We start from the raw sequence: 21,076 nt of genomic DNA, 5'->3' as shown, positions 1-21,076 counted from the left end.
AGGGTTGAGGAATTCCAACAAAACCTACCTTATTTGGACCTTTAGAATTTGAATGTAACCTAAAACCTTATGCTCTAATAAAGTTAAAAAAGCAACACTAATTAAAATACAAATAACTGATAAAAGAAAATTCAAAATAAACATAAATAAATCATCAAGTATCAATACTATTTGTAGAAAAAATCTACATAAATGAATTCTAAATTCAACACATTAATCTGTCAAAATAGTAATTTAATTAGTATTAATCAATAAAATAAAAAATATTTCAACCATATGGTCCTTTTGTACTAATATGAATTAATAATCTTAGGATAGAAACCGACCTGGATCACGCCGGTCTGAACTCAGATCATGTAAGAATTTAAAGGTCGAACAGACCTATTTACTGGGCTACTGCACCCAAAATTTTTCTTAATCCAGCATCGAGGACGCAATCTGCTTTGTCGATATGAGCTCTCAAAAACAATTATGTTGTTATCCCTAAGCTAACTTAATCTTAATATCATAAATTATGGATCAAAACAACAAACATAAATAAATGATATAATAATGAAGAGTTTATCTATTCTTCATGTCACCCCAACAAAACATCATCATTAAATATAGAAAGACAAACAAAAAACTATATAAAAATAAGATGTTAAGCTCTATAGGGTCTTCTTGTCCTAAAGAAAAATTTAAGCCTTTTGACTCAAAAGTTAAATTCAAAAATTTATTAAGAGACAGTTGATTTCTCGTCAAGCCATTCATTCCAGCCACTAATTAAGAGACTAATGATTATGCTACCTTTGCACGGTCAAAATACCGCGGCTCTTTAAATATCTGCTCAGTGAGCAGGCCAGACCTCAAAGTATTTTCAAGAGGACATGTTTTTGATAAACAGGCGGAAATCAATTTTGCCTAGTTCCTTATAATAAAATCACAAGGTAAAAATTATATACAAATAAATATACTAATTCTATCATTATTACAAAAATTTTAAAATTAAATTTATAATCTTAATAAAAAACCTAAATAATTATAAAATCAAAATTAAAATAATGAACTAAAACGTAATCTTAGAGATAGCTGGTTTAAAGCTTACTATTATATTTTATAAAACAAATTATAGGTTATTACCTTCAAAGCTTATCCCTTAAAGAATAAATAAGTTAATATTTATACCTAAAAAATTAAATAAAAACAATTAACTTCAAAAAATTAAATTTTTTCTTAAGAAACTAGATATCTTGTTAAACGATTAACATCTCATTTCTATAAATAATTTAATAATAATAATGACACATTAACTATAAATTATTTATAAATCAACCCAAATCGGGACAAGTAAAGTAAATAGTAAAATTTTGATAAACCCTGATACAAAAGGTACAATAAATAAAATCTACTTTTAAAAATTTAAAATAATATTTCATAAAACAATTACATTACCAATAAACTATAATTTAAAAAATCAATTCTACAAAATATACTAAGAAAAAATTTGACAAAATTATTTTTATTAAATAATTAAATAAACAAAAAATAAATATAATAAAATAAATAATCAAGATATCCTGATTTGCACACAAAAATTTTCAGTGTAAATGAAACACTTTACTAATAAGTTATATCTTGAAACTCTTCCTAGATACACTTTCCAGTACATCTACTATGTTACGACTTATCTCATCTAAATTGAAGCTAAATTAAAATAATAAAATAGAATAATCAATAATGAGAGCGAGGGGCGATGTGTACACACCTCAGAGCCAATATCAGTTAAATTAAATAAATTAAATAACTATCAAATCCACCTTCATTAATAGTATTTCACCATCAAATCCGTTATAAACAAAAATCTATTGTAACCCACCTCCTCTTAACTATAAGCTGCACCTTGACCTGAAATATTTTATAATTATAAATCTTGAGAATTATAACTCTAAAAAGATTCTCTGATAATGGAGATATAGAAACAAATAAATTAAGTAGAGTAAATCGTGTATTATCAATCACGGGGTAGGTTCCACTGAATGGAATGAGATACCGCCAAATTCTTTGTGTTTAAAGACCTTAACTAATAGTACCCTGGTAAATATAATTAACATTTAAAAAATAGGGTATTCCATCCTAGTTTATTATTCAAATTTCACAGATTCATAAAAAGAGCTATAAATAAATTTTAACATTTCACCTTACAAATTTATATTTTAACCCTAAAAATATAAACAACTGTTTTAACCAATAATATTCACTTGTATCAATCATATAACCGCGGCTGCTGTCACGATTTATGCCGATACTAAATCAATTGCTGACTCCAAAATCACTTGATAATTAAATCAAATTACTGCAAAATAGAACATTTAGTTTAACAAAACTTACATATAATACAAAGAAAAAGTGAATAAATAAGCAAGAATAAAACTTTTGGAAACAAAATAAGAAATATAAAAATTTATAAATGTAAGAAAAAATAAAAGATTCAAATAGTTAAAGAAAAAAAAGAGAAAAAAACACAAAAACTGCCAAAAAAAGAAACGCACCCTCGAATGACCACAACAACTTCTCTATTATATATAAATAAAGATTAATATGGAACATGTATACCAATAAATGTATTATATTCTTTCTTATTTGATCTTTCTTTTCACTAATAATAAAGAAAGATTAAATAATATAATAAATATATTTAATATAATTATGTAAATTAATGTAATATGCTATTAATATAAAATTAACTTTATATTAAGTTAACTTTATGAAACGTCCCCTTTGAACAATTATACATGACTGTGCATAAACTGACACACAATATTTTGTTAGCGCAACGCAATCTGACTTTCAAAATTCCCTACAAAAGAATGACCCTGACTAACATTAAACTATACCTTTCACAAATCACTTACCTCACAAAAATCTTCGCTGCTCAAGCTACTGCAATACAGCGAGCGCCACTACTACCAGCTAAATAAAAGATTCAAACTATGGAAGGCACTAACTACTGATAGGGATGGTTAGCAAATGAAAGATATTAATAGAGAACAAACAATGTATTTACCTTAATATCATCATATATAAATATAGCAGTTCATGACAAATTTCAAAACTCCGCCATCTCTCTCCCCACATCCACCACTGCTGGCGGCTCACCTCCAACTGCGCAATGCTACGCGCTGTTCACATCCAGCTGCCGCTGCCCAACACTACAATGGCGAGTATTACAACAATGCAAAGCAGCCATAGACTGCACACAGCACAGCCAGTGATTTTCATACAGAGGTGGCGTTACCAATAAAAAAACCTTAACAGCCTACTTACATAGAGAAAACATAAACAGCCTACTTACATAGCCCCCATGCTCCCCACAAAAAATTTTACAAATTGGTTTGGGCAGTGGCCAATAATGATTTGATAAAATTTTTCATAATTACAATAACAAAGATATCAAATGCACACACTTATTGATACAATGTTGGTCAAAAGCTAAAATTTTCTCACAGTCCATAAAGAGAGTCCTGATCATTCATCACAGTAAAATAGTAGTGGTTTTCTCAAAGTCTGAGCAGTAGAAGAAAATGCACACGGAAGTAGTGGATTTCCATGCAGTCTTGAAGAAGTACTCTTGTCCTCCCAACTGAAAGACAGTGCTGACTCTTGACATGCTGACAGGTAATGGGCCACAACAGAGCAAACCCACAGCTGAGTCATTCGACGGTTTGAAGAAGATTGGTAGGTAGGTCATCACAGAGAAGACCCACTGTAGTCCTGGTAGAGAGTATGGTATTGGTGGGCCACCAGAGGTTCAGACCCACTGCAGTCCTTGTATAAAGTGTCGACAGGCCCACTGTAGTCCTGGCAGAGATGACCAGCAGCCATCTGTTGTGATTGTGCAGGTGCACAATCACCAGTGAAGAGTCTTGCAGTTAATATAGCAAGTCCATAACCACCACTTGTGCACTCACAAAGTTTTTTGGAATTGTCCTTAGAACGAGCAATGCTGTTATCCAGTCCCTTGCTGAATTATCAACACACGTGCAAACACTAACAGTCCCTACTTCTTACATATTGTCCATATACTATGACCAACAGAAACGTGTGCAGTGAAATGGAACTTAAAAGTTACTTAATTTGATTAACTGGTGTCAATTACAATATTATAACACGAAAATATAATTACAAAGGTATAAATACATCGTTAAAAACATAACAATACAGATAACATTTGTAGTAAAACAGGCATTACAAAAGAATAGAAATAGACATATACGTCAGTGTTACAGGAATTATGACATGAGTACATACATAAAAGTTCAGAATAACTTTCGAAACATCAACTTCACACATGAGCATTAACACAAAACAGAATAAATAATGTCAAAACATCTTTACAAAGTAAATAACACATTATTAATGCCAATTGTATTTAAGGATAACAGTATTCCTCATCATAGTGAATGTAACTTAGTATTAGAAGAGAAAAAAGTTCTATGAAACAGTACACAGAGACAGGAAGAAAACAAATACACAAGGGTACACAAACATATAGTGGGATAACACAAAAGGGAAAGGACAGGGCTGTTTTACTGCAGTATTTTGCATGGAGATCTCCCTTTGTTCATCATTATTCCCAAAAAGTCATATCTAAACCTGCTTTCAGTATTCTGTTCATATTTCTTTCAAAATAATTATTCCTGATTGTACAATACTCATTTGAGCCCAAATCTTTTTCATATAACTTCGCAATGCATTCTTTACCTATTCTCCATAGTCAGTTTCTTATATAGTCTACCCCCTCTTAAGCTAACTTAAATCTACTGAGCTCAGATGCTAAACTAAGGGACGAGGCAATGCAGCAGCACATAAAACAATTAATATAAACAGCAATGAAAAAAAATGGAAAATCGCAAAGCAAGCTACAGTAAATCTAAATTACCAAGCAATTCAACATTACAACTAATATGAGGCAATGTGCAGCAAACAAAAAATAAATCTGGCTTAGCAGAGTAACACAAATTAAAGTTCAGTAGCACTATGCCTGGCAAACAGCAGCTTATATCTAAACATGACATAGCTCAAGCAGAAAAAATAGTACACTAAAGATAACAATGCAGATAAGGGAAATGTATAATCACATCTTAATGTCTAAGTAATTAAAGTGGTGCACCACAACAACTTATTGTAAAAGAAATATTACCATGTACTAAAAAGAATATTATGTATGCAGTTACTGTTACTAGTCCCTTCTTATTGTTCTTTCTTTTCCAAGTGCTCCTTTTTTGAAGAATGTGGATCACAAAATTACTATTTAATAGATGTGTTGACAGAAAGTATTCACATTAGAAAATGCATTTAATTTTATTTTATGAAACCAATGCTGCAACACAGCTGGAAAACAGATGTCAAATGAAATAAGCAATTACGCAAACCAAAGCATAAAAACATCATACAATAGCTATGTGGCATTTCGTAAGTCAGTAGCTCTCAACTCTCATAGAAAGACACTTGTCATTATCAGGTTTGCAGATGTAAGAATATTTCCCATCAATTCATAAGCATTTCAGTAAATATCATAAATTAAGAGCTCCACAGTGTAATCATATGTTTTCAAGTTCGACAGTGTCGTTTTTGCGATGCTTTCTACAAAGGAACGTCAATAGCGAGGATAATGGCCTCCCCTTTTTTTTTCTACCTGTGCTTTTTTTCGGGCGGCTGTCGCCCAGGTGGGTGCCTACGACGCATTACGTGCAGGTGGTCACTTAACTTTCTTACGGAAATATTTACGACAGCAGTTTCCGCTACAGTGACAGTCTCACATAAAAATATTTCACAGGTCAAGAATTAGCGTTGCAAATCTGTAGAAAGAAAATCCTATAAATATAAGTGTCCAAATAAAATATTCGTCAGCATTGTGATACAGTCACGCATTTACGCACATTTCATAACTCTTAAAGTACGATTCTTGGTTTCCAACATACTTCTGATTCGTCATATACGTCCCCTTTGAACAATTATACATGACTGTGCTTAAACTGACACACAATATTTTGTTAGCGCAAGGCAATCTGACTTTCAAAATTCCCTACAAAAGAATGGCCCTGACTAACATTGAACTATACCTTTCACAAATCACTTACCTCACAAAAATCTTCGCTGCACAAGCTACTGCAATACAGCGAGCGCCACTACCGCTAGCTAAATAAAAGATTCAAACTATGGAAGGCACTAACTACTGATAGGGATAGTTAGAAAATGAAAGATATTAATAGAGAACAAACAATGTATTTACCTTGATATCAGCATATATAAATATAGCAGTTCATGACAAATTTCAAAACTCCGCCATCTCTCTCCCCACATCCAACACTGCTGGCGGCTCACCTCCAACTGCACAACACTACGCGCTGTTCACATCCAGCTGCCACTGCCCAACACTACAATGGCGAGTATTACAACAATGCAAAGCAGCCACAGACTGCACACAGCACAGCCAGTGATTTTCATACAGAGGTGACATTACCAATAAAAAAACCAAACAGCCTACTTACATAGAGAAAACATAAACAGCCTACTTACAACTTAAATATTAATTAGTTAAATAATCTAATTATAGAAAATATATTAAATTATATTATTATAATTAATATATTTATTTATATTATATTAAATTTTATATTTAATAATATTGATTATATTTATTATATCCAATCATAATAATATTTAATATTAATTTACATATTGTTATATAATTTATAATATAATAACCTATTTTAAGCTAAAAACATAAGTAGCTATAATCCTAGGTAAATAAATGTATTAAAATAATAATTTAATAACTAATAAAATAACATTATAGGTATTTAAATTTAGTTAAATATAATATATTAATATAAATTATTTATTATATATAATATATACTCAAATTATCCTAACCGAGATTAATTAATTAGAAATAACCAAAATAATACATAAAAAAATTTTTAAAAAAAATTTTTAATTTACATATTAAACATAAATGAAGTGCCTGACTAAAGGGTTACCTTGATAGGATAAATCAAGTAAATAAGATAGAATTAAACTACCTCAAGTAAATAAGACAGAATTAAACTACGTAGTATCAAAAACTAAAGTGCATCATACACCTTAATGTAAAAAGGTAAACTAAAACAAGCTAATGTGTTCATACCCCATTTATAGAGGTATCAATCCTCTCCTTTTTAATGACCAACAACTCTACAAAACATCTCTTCCTATCAACAATAATGATAGGAACGATCCTGTCCATTTCATCAAACTCCAGATTTGGGGTTCGAATAGGACTTGAGATCAACTTACTTTCATTTATTCCGCTGCTAACAAGAAATAAAAATATAATAATAAATGAATCATCAATTAAATATTTTATTGTCCAAGCAATAGCATCGACAATACTATTATTTTCAATTTTGCTGATTCAAATAAAGTATCCAATAGGATGAGATACAGAATTTATTCCATCAATAATAATTAGATCTAGATTATTATTAAAGATTGGGGCGGCACCCTTTCATTTCTGATTTCCAGAAGTAATAGGAGCTTCAAGATGAAATAACTGTTTAACACTAATAACATGGCAAAAAGTTGCCCCAATATTGGTATTATCTTATTGTATTCAACTAAGAAGTTTCATTTGAACAATTATCATTCTAAGAATTATTATTTGGGCAATAGGTGGTTTAAATCAAACATCTCTACGACAACTTCTAGCATATTCCTCAATTAGACATTTAGGGTGAATAATCAGATCCCTAACAGTTAGAGAAAACATTTGAGAACTATACTTTATTATTTACTCACTATTCAGATTAATTATGGTCTTATTATTTAAGCAAATAAATCTTTTTTTTATAAAGCAAATTTATTCAGCCAGAAATATAAAAACTGAAATTAAATTCATAATATTTTTATCTCTTTTATCCCTAGGTGGTTTACCACCATTCCTTGGATTTCTACCAAAATGAATTGTAATACAATCATTGATATAAAATAACATAACAACTATTATGACAATTATGGTTGTATTAACAACAATTACGCTTTATTATTATAAACGTATTAGATTCTCAGCCCTAATTATGTCATACACAGAAAATTCATGATCTATAAAAATAAAGTCTCAAAAATCAAGAATTGTTCTTCCTAAAACAGTAATAATTTCAACAATAGGATTAATCTCAACATCAACCTTAATCTCATTATACTAAGGACTTAAGTTAATCAGACTAATAACCTTCAAAGTTATAATTAAAAGAATAATTTTTTAGGCCTTAGTAAAATTTTACACCTTTAGAATTGCAGTCTAGAATCATAATTGAATATAAAGCCTAAAGCATGGTAAGAGAGAAACATCTCATAAGTAGATTTACAGTCTACCACCTTAAATTCAGCCATCTTACCACAAAAATGATTATTCTCAACAAACCATAAGGATATTGGTACTTTATACTTCTTATTTGGAGCATGAGCAGGAACAGTAGGAATATCAATAAGAATACTTATTCGTGCTGAACTTGGTCAACAAGGATCTCTAATTGGAGATGACCAAATTTATAATGTCATTATTACAGCCCACGCATTTGTAACAATATTTTTATAGTAATACCTATTATAATTGGTGGATTTGGTAATTGACTCGTACCATTAATAATTGGTGCACCAGATATAGCGTTCCCACGAATAAATAATATAAGTTTTTGATTACTACCGCCTTCACTAACCCTTCTTCTTACATCTTCTATAGTAGATAACGGTGCTGGTATAGGATGAACAGTTTACCCTCCTCTTGCAGGAGCTATCGCAGATGGGGGGGCATCTGTAGACCTAGCTATTTTTTCAGTTCACTTAGCAGGTGTATCATCTATTCTTGGTGCAGTAAACTTCATTACAACAGCAATTAATATACGATCAGAGAGTATAACTCTAGATCAAACACCTTTATTTGTCTGATCTGTAGCTATTACAGCCCTTCTCCTCCTTTTATCGCTTCCAGTATTAGCAGGGGCTATTACTATACTATTAACAGATCGAAAATTATATACATCATTCTTTGACCCTGCAGGAGGGGGTGACCCAATTCTATATCAACACCTATTCTGATTCTTTGGACACCAAGAAGTTTACATTTTAATTGTGCCAGGATTTGGAATTATTTCTCACATTGTATGTAAAGAAAGAGGAAAAATTGAATCATTTGGAACATTAGGTATAATTTATGCTATATTATCAATTGGCCTAATAGGATTTATTGTATGAGCACATCACATATTCACAGTAGGAATAAATGTTGACACACGAGCATACTTTACAACAGCAACAATAATTATTGCCGTACCTACAGGAATTAAGGTATTCAGATGATTAGCTACACTATATGGAACAAAATTCAAATTCAATCCACCGCTATTATGAGCTTTAGGATTTATTTTTCTATTCACAATTGGTGGATTAACAGGATTAGTATTAGCAAATTCATCACTTGACATCGTATTACATGACACACATTATGTAGTAGCTCACTTCCATTATGTGTTATCCATAGGAGCAGTATTCGCAATCATAGGAGGTGTTATTCAATGATACCCATTATTTACAGGATTAACTATAAATAATACATGATTAAAAATCCAATTTACAATTATATTTATTGGAGTAAACTTAACATTCTTCCCTCAACACTTCCTAGGACTAGCAGGAACACCACGACGATATTCAGACTATCAAGATGCATTTACATCATGAAATGTAGTATCAAGAATTGGGTCTACAATTTCTATTGTAGGAACCATTATATTCATTGTAATTATATGAGAAAGAATGGTTACAAACTGCGCAATCATATTTAGAGCTAATATAAGAAGATCATCAGAATGGCTACAAAATATTCCACCCGCAGAACACAGTTACTCAGAACTACCATTAATTTCTAGATTCTAATATGGCAGATTAGTGCAGTAGATTTAAGCTCTACAAATAAAGGTTTGACCTTTTATTAGAAAAATTCAATAATGGACACATGATCAAATTTATCCCTTCAATATGGAGCTTCAAGATGAAATAACTGTTTAACACTAATAACATGACAAAAAATTGCCACAATAATGGTATTATCTTATTGTATTCAACTGAGAAGTTTCATTTGAACAATTATCATTCTAAGAATTATTATTTGGGCAATAGGTGGTTTAAATCAAACATCTCTACGACAACTTCTAGCATATTCCTCAATCAGACATTTAGGGTGAATAATCAGATCCCTAACAGTTAGAGAAAACATTTGAGAACTATACTTTATTATTTACTCACTATTAAGATTAATTATGGTCTTATTATTTAAACAAATAAATCTTTTTTTTATAAACCAAATTCATTCAGCCAGAAATATAAAAACTGAAATTAAATTCATAACATTTTTATCTCTTTTATCCCTAGGTGGTTTACCACCATTCCTTGGATTTCTACCAAAATGAATTGTAATACAATCATTGATAGAAAATAACATAACAACTATTATGACAATTATGGTTGTATTAACTACAATTACGCTTTATTATTATATACGTATTAGATTCTCAGCCCTAATTATGTCATACACAGAAAATTCATGATCTATAAAAATAAAGTCTCAAAAATCAAGAATTATTCTTCCTATATCAGTATTAATTTCAACAATAGGATTAATCTCAACATCAACCTTAATCTCATTATACTAAGGACTTAAGTTAACCAAAGTAATAACCTTCAAAGTTATAATTAAAAGAATAATCTTTTAGGCCTTAGTAAAATTTTACACCTCTAGAATTGCAGTCTAGAACCATAATTGAATATAAGGCCTAAACCATGGTAAGAGAGAAACATTTCATAAGTAGATTTACAGTATACCACCTTAAATCCAGCCATCTTACCGCAAAAATGATTATTCGCAACAAACCGTAAGGATATTGGTACTTTATACTTCTTATTTGGAGCATGAGCAGGAATAGTAGGAACATCAATAAGAATACTTATAAAAATTAGTGTAATTGCTGTTAGTGCTGTTCAGATTGTTTTAATTAAATGTCCGTGAAATATGTTTCGGTTTGTATAGGTAATGAATAATATGTAACTTAGGGCATAACCTACAATTACTGTAATTAATAATAATACGACCATAGAATGATCATGGAAGAATGATAGTTGCTCCATTAATGGTGAAGCTCCATCTTGAAGGGATAAATTTGATCATGTTGCCATCAATGAATTCTTCTTATAAAAGGTCAAACCTTTATTTGTAGAGCTTAAATCTACTGCACTAATCTGCCATATTAGAATCTAGAAATTAATGGTAGTTCCGAGTTACTGTGTTCTGCAGGTGGATTATTTTGTAGTCATTCTGTTGATCTTCTTATATTAGCTCTAAATATGGTTGCCCGGTTTGTAACCATTCTTTCTCAAATAATTACAATGAATATAATGATTCTTACAATAGAAATTGTAGACTTAATTCTTGACACTACATTTCATGTTGTATATGCATCTGGATAGTCTGAATATCGTCGTGGTATTCCTGCTAGTCCTAGGAAGTGTTGAGGGAAGAATGTTAAGTTTACTCCAATAAATATAATTGTAAATTGGATTTTTAATCATGTATTATTTATAGTTAATCCTGTAAATAATGGGTATCATTGAATAACACCTCCTATGATTGCGAATACTGCTCCTATGGATAACACATAATGGAAGTGAGCTACTACATAATATGTATCATGTAATACGATGTCAAGTGATGAATTTGCTAATACTAATCCTGTTAATCCACCAATTGTGAATAGAAAAATAACTCCTAAAGCTCATAATAGCGGTGGATTGAATTTGAATTTAGTTCCATATAGTGTAGCTAATCATCTGAATACCTTAATTCCTAACTAGAAACATTAAAACAAACTGAAGTTAAAGGCATAAAACTAACAATTGAACCTATAAAACGAATATCCTGAGAATCCTTTAAATTATGAATTATTGAACCTGCACACATAAACAATAAAGCCTTAAATAAAGCATGAGCTAATAAATAAAAAAATGCGAGTTTTGGATAACCCATAGCCAAAATTCTCATTATTAAACCAAGTTGTCTTAAAGTAGAAAGAGCAATAATTTTCTTCAAATCAAATTCAAAATTTGCTCCCCATCCAGCCATAAACATAGTTATACAACCAATTAAAAGTAAGAACAACCACAATTATAAGTATCTAATATTGGTCTGAAACGAATTAATAAATAAACCCCAGCAGTAACAAGAGTAGAAGAATGAACCAAAGCAAAAACAGGAGTAGGAGCAGCCATAGCAGCAGGAAGTCAAGAAGAAAAGGGAATTTGAGCTCTTTTAGTTATAGCTTCTAAAACAATTAATATAGTAATAAGCTTTATTTTAAAAAAATTCAAAATAAAATCATAATAATAAATATAATTTAAACCACCAAAATTTAATATTCAAGCAATAGAAATTAAAATAGCAACATCACCAATACGATTAGAATGTGCAGTTAACATACCCACACTATAAGATTTCACATTTTGATAATAAATAACTAAACAACGAGAAACTAAACCTAAACCATCCCATCCCAATAAAATTCTAATCAAATTAGGACTGATAATTAAAAAACCCATAGAAACAATAAATATTAAAACAATACATGATACTGACACTTTGTAGATGTAGTATGATTATCCTTATACATTTCTATTTATTGATGAGGTAGGTAATTGTTTTTCTAGTATAAATAGTACATTTGACTTCCAATCAAAAAGCTTGATATAAATCAAGAAAAACAATCCTAATTAGATCTACAAGAATTTTTATTAGATTTATTATTCCAATAATTGTTATAATCCTTGCAACAACATTATCGAAAAAATTAATTAATGACTGAGAAAAAAGATCACCATTTGAGTGTGGAATTGACCCAAACAGATCAGCACGAATACCATTCTCACTTCGATTCTTCTTAATTGCAGTAATTTTGTTAATTTTTGATGTAGAAATCGCACTAATCCCCCAATTGTAATTATTTTTAAAACTTCACACATTATAATCTGAACAGTATCAACAATATTTTTTATTATAGTATTATTAGATGGACTATACCATGAATGAAATCAAGGAGCCTTACAATGAGCAGCATAAAGGGTTGTAGTTAAACATAACATTTGGAATGCATTCAAAAAGTATTGATATAATCAATCAACCTTAAATAGAATAAGAAGCGAAGTATTGCAGTCAGTTTCGACCTGGAAGGTTGGTAAATAAAATACCCTTATTCTTATTAATTGAAGCCAAAAAGAGGCGTATTACTGTTAATAATATAATTGAACTATAAAGTTCCATTTAAGGAAATGTAAAGCCCATATGAAAGCTGCTAACTTTTTATATTAGCGGTTAAACTCTGTGAACATTTCTAAAATTTATATAGTTTAAATAAAACATTACATTCTCACTGTAAAAATAATATATGTATATTTATAAATACCTAAAAGTAAAAATACTTCCTTAACATCTTCAGTGTCACGCCCTAATTATAAGCTATTTTAATAAACGAAAAATAATACCACCAAAATAAATATTCAAAAAATAAAAGTTAAAAGATTAATCTTAAAATTAGAATCATATCAACCTTGTATATAACTAATTAAATAAATAATTAGTCTATACAAACTTCGACCACCTAATAGTTCACCTCAACCATAATCAAATGATTTAGATGAATAATAACCCAATTTTAAAGGAAAATATCAAATAAACTTAGTCGAAATAAAAGGTATAAACCACATAGAACCAGCAAATCTGACAAAAGAAAGTATACTTAAAGAAAATAAATTTTGAGAAAAAACAAAATTAGAAATAAGGTAACCCAAATAAGCACCCAAAACAACTACAGTAACAGTTAAAAACTTTAAATAAATCACATGAGGAACAGGAAAAATTAACCAAGACCAAAGACTACCACCAAAAACAGCAACAAACAATAAACCAATTATACCAAAAGAAATATAATAACCCTTATCTTCAAAAGAAAATCTAGAATAAAAATAATTATCACCAGATATTGAATAATAAAAAAGGCGAAAAGAATAAGAAGCAGTTAAACCAGTAGAAAAGAAATAAAGAAAAAAATTCAAACAATTAATTCATCTTAAACAAACCATTTCAAGAATTAAATCCTTTGAATAAAAACCTGCTAAAAATGGTATACCATACAAAGACAAACTAGAGACATTAAAACAAACTGAATTTAAAGGCATAAAATTAAAAATTGAACCTATAAAACGAATATCCTGAGAATCCTTTAAATTATGAATTATTGAACCTGCACACATAAACAATAAAGCCTTAAATAAAGCATGAGCTAATAAATGAAAAAATGCAAGTTTTGGATAACCCATAGCCAAAATTCTTATTGTTAAACCAAGTTGTCTTAAAGTAGAAAGAGCAATAATTTTCTTCAAATCAAATTCAAAATTTGCTCACAAACCAGCCATAAACATAGTTATACAACCAATTAAAAGTAAGAATCAACCACAATTATAAGTATCTAATATTGGTCTGAAACGAATAAATAAACCCCAGCAGTAACAAGAGTAGAAAAATGAACCAAAGCAGAAACAGGAGTAGGGGCAGCCATAGCAGCAGGAAGTCAAGAAGAAAAGGGAATTTGAGCTCTTTTAGTTATAGCTGCTAAAACAATTAATATAGTAATAAGCTTTATTTCAAAAGAATTAGAAATAAAATCATAATAATAAATATAATTTCAACCACCAAAATTCAATATTCAAGCAATAGAAATTAAAATAGCAACATCACCAATACGATTAGAAAGTGCAGTTAACAAACCCGCACTATAAGATTTCACATTTTGATAATAAAGAACTAAACAATAAGAAACTAAACCTAAACCATCCCATCCCAATAAAATTCTAATCAAATTAGGACTGATAATTAAAAAACCTATAGAAAGAATAAATATTAAAACAATAATAATAAAACGATTTATATTTTTTTCTCCCAACATATAATCCCCTCTATAATAAATAACCAAAGAAGAAATATACGTAACAAAAGACATAAAAATAAGAGACATTCAATCCAAAATTAAAGTCATAACAACCATAGAACCATTTAAATTAAAAAGTTCTCATTCAACAAAAACTCTATAATCAATTATTAAATAATAAATACCCAAAATAAAAGTTACTGTTCTAGAAAAAAATAAAGAAAAAAACTCAAAGAACAAATAGAAAACAAATTCACAGCCTAAGATGAAAAATTCATATAATTGATTCCACAAAACAACATTTTTAATTAAAATACTTAAGCAACCTAAACAAAAAAAACTCTCCCTTTAAACAAAGAATATTTAAAGGCAATCAATGTAAAAGTAAAAGATGATATTCACGAAAATAACCAAGAGAACAAGTATAAACACCAGAATAATAATTACCATGCTGAGAATAAGAATACATATACAAAGTATAAACAGCTCTAAAAAAAGACAAAAAAATTAAAGCAAAAAATCTAAAAGAAGATCAAGATATAATTCTATTTAATAATCTAAGTTCACCTACCAAATTTAAAGAAGGAGGAGCAGCTATATTAGAAGATCTCAAAAGGAATCACCATAAAGCCATTCTTGGTATCAAATTAATTATACCCTTGTTAATTAATAATCTTCGTCTACCTAAACGCTCATAAATAATATTAGATAAACAAAATACACCAGAAGAACACAAACCATGACCAACCATTAAAGAAAGAGAAACCATACAACCTCATCAATTCATAGTTATCAATCCTCCAATAACAATTCTTATATGAGCAACAGAAGTATATGCAATTAAAGACTTTAAATCAACCTGACGAAAACAAATAAATCTAACAATAACCCCACCACATAAACCTAAAGACAATCAAAAACAATTAAACTTTAAACCCAAATACGAAATAATCTTCATAACTCGAAAAATACCGTAACCACCTAACTTTAATAAAACACCAGCAAGAATCATTCTACCTGAAATAGGGGCCTCAACATGGGCCTTAGGAAGCCACAAATGAACCAAAAATATCAGCATCTTAACTAAAAAAGCAAGAATTATAAACACATAAAATATAAAATAATAAGAACCAAAATCAACCAATAAAGGAAAATATGAAGTATTAGAAAAATCATAAACCTTAAATAACACTAATAATAAAGGCAATCTAGCAAGCAGAGTATAAAAAATTAAATAAACACCAGCCTGCAACCGTTCAGGTTGATAGCCTCAACCAAAAATCAAAAGTAAAGTAGGAACCAATCTAGCCTCAAAAAAATATAAAAAGAAAGAAGACTCAATCTAGCAAATGAACAATAAAGCATAATCATTAAAATTAAGACTATAAGACAAAAAAATTAGAATGATAAGAACTTAAATAAACTGAACCTCTAGCAGTATTTATTAAGGAACAAATTCAAAAACTAAGCAGAATCAAACTAAAAGAAAAATAATCAATACCAAAATAAATTCTAATCATATTCAAATCTGCATATGAATAAACACAAATCATAAAAACAAAACTAGACAAAAACATTAAAGAATGAAGCATCCATCAACAATAATTGACCAAACAAAGAGGGATCAAAAAAATAGTTATAAATAAATACTTTAACATAAAGATAAACCAAAAGAATTAAAAAATCATTCATATGGGAACGAATAATTGAAACTAAAATAGAAAGACCTAAAGCACCTTCACAAACAGAAAAAACCAAATATATAAGAGGAAAAAAATAATCATAATCTAATTCAATAAGAAAAACAATAACCAATATAAATAAAGAAAGAGCAATATATTCTAATCTCAAAAGAACCATTAATATATGCTTACGTTTAGAAGAAATAACATAAACACCAGCAAAATAAATCAATAAAGTACTAAAGACAGGGAATATAAACATTAGTTTTAATAGTTTAAAAAAAACGCCAGTGTTGTAAACCGGAAATAAGTCCAGCCCCCACTTTTAAAACTTCAGAGGTGGAAAAGCTTTCCATCATTGGTCCCCAAAACCGATATTTTTAATAAACTAACCCCTGAAATGATCAAAATAATAATTATATCGCTCTCAAACGTAATAGATATTAATTTTATTAAATTAAGACACCCAATATCAATAATGCTATTCATTATCCAACAAACTTTTCTAGTTGGACTAATAAGAGGAACAATAATGGAAAGATATTGATTATCATATATTTTATTTTTAACGTTTCTTGGTGGTATATTAGTTCTATTTATTTATATTACGAGAATTGGATCAAACGAAATATTTCAGCCTAACTCAATGAAGATAATTATTACCTTAAGAATATGAATATTTATCATATCAACATTAAGTATTTTAGGTATAACAATATTTATAGACTTTTTCAAAAATACTGAAATTATAAATATTGATAATTCAATCAATTATCAAGAAATAACAATATCTTTAGAAAAACTATATAATAGACCAACATTCATTATCCCAATAACAATTATAATTTATTTATTTTTAGCACTATTAGCAGCTCTTAAAATCATCAACATTAACCAGGGGCCTATTCGTAAAATAAGATAATTTACTAATGAATAATCCCTTACGATTGAGACATCCTTTAATTAAAATCATTAATAACTCTTTAGTTGATTTACCTGCACCAACAAATATTTCATTTTGATGGAATTTTGGGTCCCTACTAGGGTTATGTTTGGTAATTCAAATTGTAACTGGACTATATTTAGCTATATATTATACATCAAATATTGAAATAGCATTTAGTAGTGTAGTTCACATCTGCCGAGACGTAAATAATGGCTGAATTATTCGAACCTTACATGCAAATGGAGCTTCTATTTTTATATTTGTATATATTTACATGTCGGATAAGGAATTTACTATGGATCTTACATATACATACACACCTGAATAATTGGTACAGTAATCCTATTCTTAGTTATAGCAACTGCATTTATAGGATACGTTTTACCTTGAGGTCAAATATCATTCTGAGGTGCGACAGTAATTACTAATTTATTATCAGCAATTCCGTATTTAGGATCAGATTTAGTTCAATGAGTATGAGGAGAGTTTGCTGTTGATAATGCAACATTAAATCGATTTTTTACATTCCATTTTGTACTACCGTTTATTATTGCTGCAATGGCAGCAATTCATTTATTCTTCCTCCACCAAACAGGGTTAATAACCCCTTAGGCCTAAATGGAGATATTGAAAAAATCCCATTTCACCCATACTTTACTTTCAAGGACTCTATTACATTTGTATTAATAACATCATTTTTAATTATACTGTGCTTGATTAATCTTTACCTCCTGGGAGACCCAGATAATTTTGTACCTGCCAACCCATTAGTAACCCCCGTCCATATTCAACCAGAATGATATTTCTTATTTGAATACGCAATTCTATGATCAATCCCTAATAAACTAGGAGGTGTTATTGCATTATTCTTATCAATTAGAATCTTAATAATTTTACCATTTTGTAATAAAACACCATTCCGAGGTATTCAATTCTATCCTATCAATCAGATTTTATTCTGAATTATAGTAGTTGTTGTATGCTTATTAGCATGAATTGGAAAACGACCTGTTGAAGAACCTTACATTATAACAGGACAAATCTTAACAATTATCTACTTTACATACTTCTTAATTAATGTACATGTTGCAAACGCATGAGATAAACTAATTAAGGAATAATAAGTTAATTAGCTTAGGAAAAGCATATGTTTTGAAAACATAAAACTAGAAGTTTAACTCTTCTATTAACTTTTCTTAAAAATTTCACTAAATAAACGAAACAAATAAAATCTTTAAACCAACAAAGAAAATAAAAAAATTTAAAGATAATGGCAAAAAACTTTTTCAAGCTAAGTACATTAACTTATCATAACAAAAACGTGGTAATGTCTCACGAACTCAAATAAAACCAAAGGACGTAACAGCAAGCGTAATAAAAAATATAAAAGAATAAAAGTCACCACCTAAAAAAATTAAAGCTAATAACATTCTTATAAAAACAATTCTAGTACACTCAGCTAAAAAAATTAAAGTAAAACCACCTGCACCATATTCAATATTAAAACCTGAAACTAACTCAGATTCACCTTCGGCAAAGTCAAAAGGAGTACGGTTAGTCTCAGCTAAACAAGAAGCAAAACAAGCTAAAGCTAAAGGAAAAGAAATAATAATAAATCAACTATAAAGCTGATAATTTATAAAATCAAACATGTTAAAACTACCAATTAAAATAATTAAAGATAATAAAATTAAAACTGTCTAACTTCGTATGAAATTGTTTGAGCAACAGAACGAAGAGAACCTAGTAAAGAATAATTTGAATTAGAAGACCAACCAACAATTATAACAGTATAAACACCTAATCTAGTACAACATAAAAAAACAAAAATCCATAAGAAAAAGAACACATATAAGTTAAGTAAGGGAAAATCACTCAAACAGCCAAGGAAATTATTAAATTAAAAACAGGAGAAAAGTAATAAAGTAAATAATTAGATATAATAGGAATTGGCTGCTCCTTACAAATTAACTTGATAGCATCACTAAAGGGTTGAGGAATTCCAACAAAACCTACCTTATTTGGACCCTTTCGAATTTGAATGTAACCTAAAACCTTACACTCTAATAAAGTTAAAAAAGCAACACTAATTAAAACACAAATAACTAATAAAAGAAAATTCAAAATAAACATAAATAAATCATAAAGCATCATTACTATTTGTAGAAAAAATCTACATAAATGAATTCTAAATTCAACACATTAATCTGTCAAAATAGTAATTTAATTAGTATTAATCAATAAAATAAAAAATATTTCAACCATATGGTCCTTTCGTACTAATATGAATTAATAATCTTAGGATAGAAACCGACCTGGCTCACGCCGGTCTGAACTCAGATCATGTAAGAATTTAAAGGTCGAACAGACCTAATTACTGGGCTACTGCACCCAAAATTTTTCTTAATCCAACATCGAGGTCGCAATCTGCTTTGTCGATATGAGTTCTCAAAAACAATTACGCTGTTATCCCTAAGTAACTTAATCTTATGATGATAAATTATTGATCCAAACAACAAACATAAATAAATGATATAATAATGAAGAGTTTATTTATTCTTCATGTCACCCCAACAAAACATCGTCATTAAATATAGAAAGACAAAGAAAAAACTATATAAAAATAAAATGTTAAGCTCTATAGGATCTTCTCGTCCTAAAGAAAAATTTAAGTCTTTTGACTCAAAAGTTAAATTCAAAAATTTATCAAGAGACAGTTGATTTCTCGTCAAGCCATTCATTCCAGCCACTAATTAAGAGACTAATGATTATGCTACCTTTGCACGGTCAAAATACCGCGGCTCTTTAAAAATCTGCTCAGTGAGCAGGCCAGACCTCAAAGTATTTTCAAGAGGACATGTTTTTGATAAACAGGCGGAAATCAATTTTGCCTAGTTCCTTATAATAAAATCACAAGGTAAAAATTATATACAAATAAATATACTAATTCTATCATTATTACAAAAATTTTAAAATTAAATTTATAATCTTAATAAAAAACCTAAAATAATTATAAAATCAAAATTAAAAATAATGAACTAAAACGTAATCTTAGAGATAGCTGGTTTAAAGCTTACTATTATATTTTATAAAACAAATTATAGGTTATTACCTTCAAAGCTTATCCCTTAAAGAATAAATAAATTAATATTTAGACCAAAAAAATTAAATAAAAACAATTAACTTCAAAAAATTAAATTATTTCTTAAGAAACTAGATATCTTGGGAAACGATTAACATCTCATATCTATAAATAATTTAATAATAATTATTATACATTACCTATAAATTATTTATAAATCAACCCAAATCGAGACAAGTAAAGTATATACTAAAATTTTGATAAACCCTGATACAAAAGGTACAATAAATAAAATCTACTCTTAAAAATTTAAAAT

At 28.9% G+C, this 21,076-nt stretch overlaps 1 long non-coding RNA gene across 1 annotated transcript; it reads right to left on the bottom strand.

Annotated features, from left to right (window-relative positions):
* Positions 1–230: 230 nt before the first annotated feature.
* On the bottom strand, positions 231–20,756 carry LOC126470433 (uncharacterized). Its single transcript, XR_007586193.1, has 2 exons — positions 19,994–20,756; positions 231–326 (listed from the first exon to the last, which is right to left on the bottom strand). It is a non-coding gene; the product is annotated as an uncharacterized LOC126470433 (long non-coding RNA).
* Positions 20,757–21,076: the final 320 nt, after the last annotated feature.

Source organism: Schistocerca serialis, chromosome 3 (genome assembly GCF_023864345.2).
Source record: "Schistocerca serialis cubense isolate TAMUIC-IGC-003099 chromosome 3, iqSchSeri2.2, whole genome shotgun sequence".
NCBI classification, from domain to species: domain Eukaryota; kingdom Metazoa; phylum Arthropoda; class Insecta; order Orthoptera; family Acrididae; genus Schistocerca; species Schistocerca serialis.
This window is presented reverse-complemented; position numbering and strand designations above follow the sequence as displayed.